The sequence below is a fragment of the Humulus lupulus genome, chromosome 2, assembly GCF_963169125.1.
Source record: "Humulus lupulus chromosome 2, drHumLupu1.1, whole genome shotgun sequence".
NCBI classification, from domain to species: Eukaryota; Viridiplantae; Streptophyta; class Magnoliopsida; order Rosales; family Cannabaceae; genus Humulus; species Humulus lupulus.
In genome coordinates this window covers 141,593,794-141,601,260 of record NC_084794.1, presented here as the reverse complement: position 1 = coordinate 141,601,260, position 7,467 = coordinate 141,593,794, and positions in this window count along the sequence as shown.

Here is a 7,467-nt window from a genome sequence, read left to right as displayed (position 1 = left end):
GGGGAGGGACTTATGACAATAAGTCTCATGGTCTCCATTATTGGTTGAACTTCGAGAGGCATAGGAAGGGCCTTGTGTCACCTCCGTTTGCGCCCTCCGTAAGGAAAGACTTCCAAATGTGTTTATTTTATCTCAAGGTTGACTTCTCCTACGAGAATAAGATCAGTGATGTATTTCAAGTTTGACTGGCCCTGAGGCACACTCTTGAGTTAAGTCATTTATCAAAAAATAATGGGTTATACTCCGAAGATGTATCTAGGCTTTCGAGCACGACTAGTACATCTTGACCAAACTAACGGTAATTCATAAGTCAAAAGAGAAAAATGAGTTTTTCAGTTTTCACTTATAGAGTTGAGATCTTGTCTCAAGGTTAATTTGTAATTAGTCTTGTTGACGCAGTTTTTCGCCAACAGTGTATTAAGAAATGACAAGGTAGATTAGTGCTTAATAAACCATTTTGAAAAATAAATGATTTCACTCAAGAACACAGAACTTTTATGTGGTTCAGTGGTTAAAATCCACCTAGTCCACGAGTCAGTATTATTGTTGTTTCTCTCCCTATTTTGGCAGAATTTTGGTATTACAGAATAATGGTCCCCTTTCCTGTCCAATATTCCTAGTATTTCTAAGGGAATTCCATGTACAGGTTTGGGTACCGCGTGAGTCAATCACGCATTTACATAATTATTACATTTAATACAAATAATTCCCATTTATATTGGGATATGATCTGATCACAAGGTTAATGTACTCCTAATATATGGGATATTAAATATGAAAGCTTGGTCATAAATATATGTATAAAGGGATCCCGAGTCTCTGGGGATCCGCAGATATGCAATATACTAGAACTACCACGAGCTGGATATCCACTCCAAGCTCGTGCTTCAACAGATGTTTTAATATTCTAAGCTCACGCTTCACAACCTTCGTGCTCATAGCTCGGGTTAAACCCAGGACGCCTAACACCACGCATGACCACATGAAACTGGAGTTGCCCACGTTGATAATAAGCAAATATCATTCCCTTGGTTATTTCTCCATATTTTTATTTGTCAGTTGTACCCGAGCTGAGTGAATGAACTCGGGCTAAAATTAGGGTACAACATTTTCCCCCCAAGCTCTTGCTCGTTTATGACGTCGTCACTTTATGACCTACACAATATGGGCTTTTAGACTTCCGTTACACAAAACCACACCTGCCCACCGCTTGAGTACTAGACACATGGTGTACCGCAATTGGCATCTGTTCGGGTTTCGAGGACTGCAATAATTGTCTTGTCACCTTTTTGTCGCCATTTGGTCTATTTAACCTTGGCCCTTGGATCTTGAACTAACCCAATTGGATGACCAAGATTAATCTACATAATTTACGTAAAAAAGGGATGGGCAGAGTTCCAACTTCACCACCTTTAATTTAAAAAATTTCCTTTTCTGCACTTCCAAGCCTCTCTTCTTTTTCAGAAATCCCAAATACCGTTCCTCTTACCTAGTCACTCAGAAGCTTTCCAGGAGCTTCCCGTCGTCGAGTCTACATCTTACCGTCGAAGAACACACTGTAAGTATCTCACTCTTTGGTTTGAAGAGTTTTTCCCTTTTTCTTTTTTTTTTTATCCAATGGAATTTATGTTCTTCACCACATTCATCCACAACACTCATTGTAGTTACTGTTAGGCTACTTCTAAATGTTCTTAGGGAATAGGATTTAACTTAGGTTCGACAGGCAAATCCAAAAATGTTTTAGAAATAAGACGTTCATAAAATTGGGAAATTTATGGGTAATCCTAATGGTGTATCAATTTAAAGAATACCCATTTGGGGGTAAAGGAAATGGAGAGTTTTTAGGTTTAGAACTAGATAGTTTAGAGGTTACGTTTCTTGGGTGGTTTTGCACTAAACTGCCTCCGAAGGAAAGTAGTGGTCTGGCATTCTGACACACGAATCCCTAAATATCAAGGGTCTGTTAAGAAACCAAGGCGCGTAGCTTAGAAAATCACGTGGCATCACGTGATCGGGCTAAGGCTAACCTTCACAAAAGTAAACTGTTTCCCTCTTCGTACTCTCGCCTCCCAGTTTTATATCATCTTAGGCGATCTGATGGCTCCTCAATATAAGAATGCCCCAAAAAAGAATGCATCGAGCTCATCCTCCTAACAAAAGAACAAAGGAAAGAAGATCACCCCAAAATTTCCCATCCCACACTTCAGTCCGGTGGTGGAGAGGGAGATCATGGTCGACCCGAATGCATACTTCGAGGCTGAGCGTATCATTTCCAAGATCACGACTCAGGGGAGGGTGAAAAAAATTATGTTGAGCCACAACAAAGAGGTCGGAACTGGAACTCTCTTAGTCTGACCTGCGTTCGAAGGGGAACGGAGCAGCTTCCCTCTCCAAGACGACTTCGCAACTTGGAGTGATGAACACCTAAAGGCTAGGGCCTTCCTCCCCTGGACCAATACTTCGTAGATTTTTTAAATTACGTGAAGCTGGCTCCATTTCAGCTCCCCCAAATTCATATAGACTATTGGAGGGCTGAAGTATTTTCCTAAAACACGAGTGGGAGGTCCCCGACCAGAAAACCCCGACCAGAAAGGACGTGGTGATGGATTCTACTACCTCACACGATTCCCTATCTCAGCCTCTGTCATCAAGCTTCCCAGTCATCCAAACGACTATAAAGACTTGTTCTTTATGTCTAATGGATTTCGAAATTGCAAACATCGCCACTTCAACCGACCTCGTAAGTCTTCAATCCTTGTGACTTCAGCTCGTGAATTTTCATTTAAGATATATATATGTCTTAACTAAATTTGTTTCTTGTGCAATCATATTTGCGAGGACGGGAAAGTCCGTGACTCATGGGGGTCAGTACGAGAAGTTGTCTAGGCTTCCCCCAGAGATAAAGACTACCGCCACGTCGTGAATGACATCACGATGCTGGCTTGAAAGTTGATCGACGAATGCCAAACACTGGCCTTGAGGAACCGGGCTACCCTTCTAGTGATCCCCGAACTCCCATCCTCTCAAGAGGCCTTGTTAGCCATTGAGGACGAGGGGGAAGAAGAGGATGAGGTGCCTCTAGTGTGAAAAAGGCAGGCTCTTAAGGCTGCCCGGGAACCCGATATAGAACGAGTTGCGTCAGGGGCAGCAGCCGGCCCCTTCGGCCAAGGTAACCCATACCCCTTTAGGGAATTAGATAGGGTTGTTACCGATTTTAGGTTAGTTCGTTTTAATCCAAACCAGCTCGTCCATCGTCATCCCTATAACCCGGATCAAAATATAACCCTGCTCCAATGCGTAGACCACCTAGTGGTACACCATGATAGCAGTTATCCTAAGGCCACAATCGTAGTAGATAACACTTTATACTTTAGATCCGCCATTTTTGAGGAATATGGGACCAACTGTAGGACCTGGCCTTCTCTACTCCAGGGCTGCATTTACCCCTGGATTTAGACAATATATAGAGGAATCCAGTCCCGAGGAAGGACCTGAACCTGAACCCCTTAGGATCCTAGAAATATTAGTTGTAGAATCCCCATCTCCTCCATTAGTTCCAAGGCCGGAGGTCGTGATAATAGACCCCTCCCCCAACCCGGAGGGTAGGATCTTTGTTTATTTTATTTCTTTATATATATTTCTGACAACTTTATTTGTGAACTAATTCCTTTTTGATCTTTTCAGGCGAAGAGATGGAACAACCTGGAGCTCCTGTCCTCTGAACTGCTTTCCAAGCTAGGAAGGCCGACTCGAGCCCCATTCTGAAGAGGCCCAGGATTACAAAGAAGACCCCCCTACAGCGGGAAACACCTCAAAATCCCCTGCTAAGGGGAAAGACACGAGCTCAGCTCGGGAACCAGTTCCAGTGACTTTTGTTGCCGCTAAGGTTGCCCCTCCTCCTCCTCCTCCACCTCGATTCATGCCTCCCCAGGCTCAAGTGATACAAGCTAAGCCCCCATCTCCTACCATCCCAGCTTCCACCGTTCGAATACTAGTAGATCCTCAAGACCTGGAGAAGATCCCTGAAGCCTTTCGGGGTATCATTTATGAGATTGTGAGCCATATGGTGGGGCACGCCTATAAGGCCAGCTCGAGGGATCTAAGGACCATCAAGGAGCGCAACCCAGAGAACGTCATGGAATCAACTATGGGGATGAACCTCACCACAAGTTATCTATCCTTGGTGAAAATTTTATTTCTATTGTGATCAAGCGTATATCTCTGACTTTTTTTGTTATTTTACAGTCTGTCCTGGCCTAGTATCGCAGCATAGCCCGTGTTAGGGCTAGAAACGAAGAGCTCCAGGCCGATCTGGATCCAACCAACACTGCCCTGACTGCCGCTCAAGAAGGCGAGCAGGCCGCTAAAGTTACCTTGGCGGCTGCACAGAAGAGTGAGCATGATGCCAAGGTCGCTCTCGCCTCATCCCAAGAAAGCGAGCAGGCTGCAAAGATTATAGTGTCTGCCCTCCAGGCTCAAACTGCACAACTTCAGGCCGAGGTTGATGTAGCCAAAGCAAAACTGCTCGAGGCTGAGGCTGCAGTCAAAGAAGAAAAGGCGGCCTCATCGTCGGCCATGGAGGAGATGTTGTACCACTACTAGGCCTTCAACCCGGATGGGAACTTCTCTCTCATTGGAGTCGAGCTGTGGGATTCGTACCTTGCAAGATTCAAGGCTCCGCTCTTGCCAAAACCGTCAGAGACTGGTGAGGCTTCCAGAGCAGCTAAGGGGGATTGTGAGGAGGTCACATCTTCGAGACGAGCTAATGGAGCTCAATGATACCTCTTTTGTATTTTTCTGTAATTGTTTAACAGTTTTTTTTTATTAAACAATTGCCTTCAGGCTCAGTTCGAGGTTTTTTCTCCTCAAGATAATTTCCTTGGTTTATTTCAATATAAATCTAACTTTTTGATCCATTTACTTTTCCTTTACTATCTCTCATGTTTATGAATCCTTAGACTTGTACATTCGAGATTTTAGGAATCGATTTTTAGATTGGGATAGAATTTATCGAGCTTAGTTATAGTCAAGTTTTGTGTGTTGATTTGTATCATACCTGTTAAGAATCAGGCCTTGAACCTGGTTATATCCAGGGTTTTTAATAATTTAAACTTAGTTCGTGCTAGGTTTATTGATAACTCGAGCTTTAACAAGCCCTTGATATTAAACAATTTTCCCAACTTTCCAAGTTTCGGACCTGGTTGTATCCTGGGATTTTAATGATTTAAACTTAGTTCGTGCTAGGTTTATTGAAAACTCGAGCTCTTAAAGAGCTATTGAATAATCAATTCTTCCAAGCTCTAAGTTTCGGACCTGGTTGCGTCCACGATTTTAAATGATTTTAACTTAGTTCGTGCTAAGTTTATTGAAAACTCGAGCTCTTAAAAAGCCGTCAAATAATCAATTTTTCCAAGCTCTATGTTTGTTAATCTTATCAAGCAAGCTTAATTTTGCTAGCCTCGGGTTATATATATGCCCCCCAAGTAACCATAATGTAGAAACATTCTTGGTTGCTTATACAAACACTAGAACACGAACTTATACCATCTTAAAAATTATTTAATAATCCACCTATTATATAATAAAATGGCTTTTATAAATAAGCCTTACATTGATGGTGGTGCTACTAATAATATTTTTTCAAATGTAGGGTGTTCCAGGTCCGTGGGACTATTTCCCCATTCAGCCGAGCTATCTTGAAAGTTCCTTCATGCAAAACCTCAATGACATGATATGTTCCCTCCCAATTTGGGCCTAAAACACCATCCTTGGGATCCTTATTTGCTAGAAATACCTTTCGGAGAACCAGATCGCCCAATCCAAATCTACGCGTCTTAACTTTGGAATCAAAATAGCAAGTGATTTTTTGTTGATAATGGGCGAGCTATAACTGCGACTCTTCTCGGTTTTCTTCAATCGGATCGAGGGATGCGTTAAGTAGTCCATCATTCTGCTCTTGGTTGAATGTCTTTTGCCTAAGAGTGGCTACCATGGCTTCGACTGGAAGGACGACCTCGCTTCCAAAAGATAAGGAAAAAGGAGTATGTCCGGTAGGCCCAAAGTACTTGCGGGAGCTGTTCTGGGCATAATCCTTTGGTTTCGTCTAACCTCTTCTTCAAGATCGCCTTTAGGGTTTTGATCACAGCCTCGACCTGCCCATTAGCTTGCGGATATGCTACTAAGGAGAAACTCTTCATAATACCATATTTTCACAGAAATCAGTAAAGAGATCGTTGTCGATTTGTGTCCCATTGTTTGACACAATCTTTTTAGGAAGTCCAAGTCGACGTATAATACTTTTCACCACGAAGTCTAGGACTCTTTTTGAAGTGATGGTTGCCAGAGGTTCAGCTTCTACCCACTTCGTGAAATAGTCGATCGCCACCACCGCGTAACGAACTCCTCCCTTTCCCATAGGTAGGGACCCTATTTGGTCGATTCCCCATACCGCGAATGGCCACGGGGATGAGATCATCGTTAGCTCAACTGGAGCAGCTCCGGCAACTATGGCGAAACATTGGCATTTGTCGCACTTCTGGACATACGAGATTGAATATTTTGTTAGAGTGGGCCAAAAATAGCCATGCCTTAGTATTTTCAATGCTAGGTTTTTCCCCCAGCATGATCTCCACAAAATCCTTCGTGCACTTCTTGCAAAATGGTTTTAGCTTCCTCGGGCAGAACACATCGTAGGAGAGGCAATGAATGACCACGTCGGTACAAGGTCCCATCCATTATCACATACCATGGAGCTTGATAAAGTATTTTTCTTACGTCCTTTCTATCGTCTGGTAGCCTTCCTGTTGTGAGGTATTCCATTATGGGAGATCCAGGTCGATCTTATGTCGATCATTTCTACTTCTATCATTTCTGTCACACTCGAATCCTCCAAGAACTCTACTGGCACTATATTCAATGTCTCAACTTCTTTTGTGGTGGCAAGTCATGCCAAGGCGTCAGCATTTGAATTTTGCTCGTGAGGTATCTGTTCAATAGAAATGTACTCAAATTCAGACAGTTCTTCCTTCACCTTAGCTAGGTAGGCCGCCATCTTCGTACCTCGAGCTTGGTATTCTCCCAATACATGATTAATCACAAGTTGAGAATCACTATAGCATTGGACGGCCTTCGCCTTGAGCTCCCTTGCCTCTGTCAACCCAGCTAATAAGGCCTCATATTCGAGTTCGTTGTTGGACACCTTGAATCTGAATCTCAAAGTTCTATGAAATCGATGCCTTTCTGGGGAGATTAAGATGATCCCAGCTCCCGATCCGTTCTCGTTTGATGATCCATCATTGAAGATTTTCCATAACTCCTACACCCGTTCCTTCAAGAGCTGCTCTTGAAATCCGGCACATTCAGCCACAAAATCAGCAAGGGCCTGGCTTTTGATTGAGGTCCGTGGCATGTACAATATCTTAAACTGGCTAAGATTGATAGCCCATTTTAAAAGACGTCCCGACATTT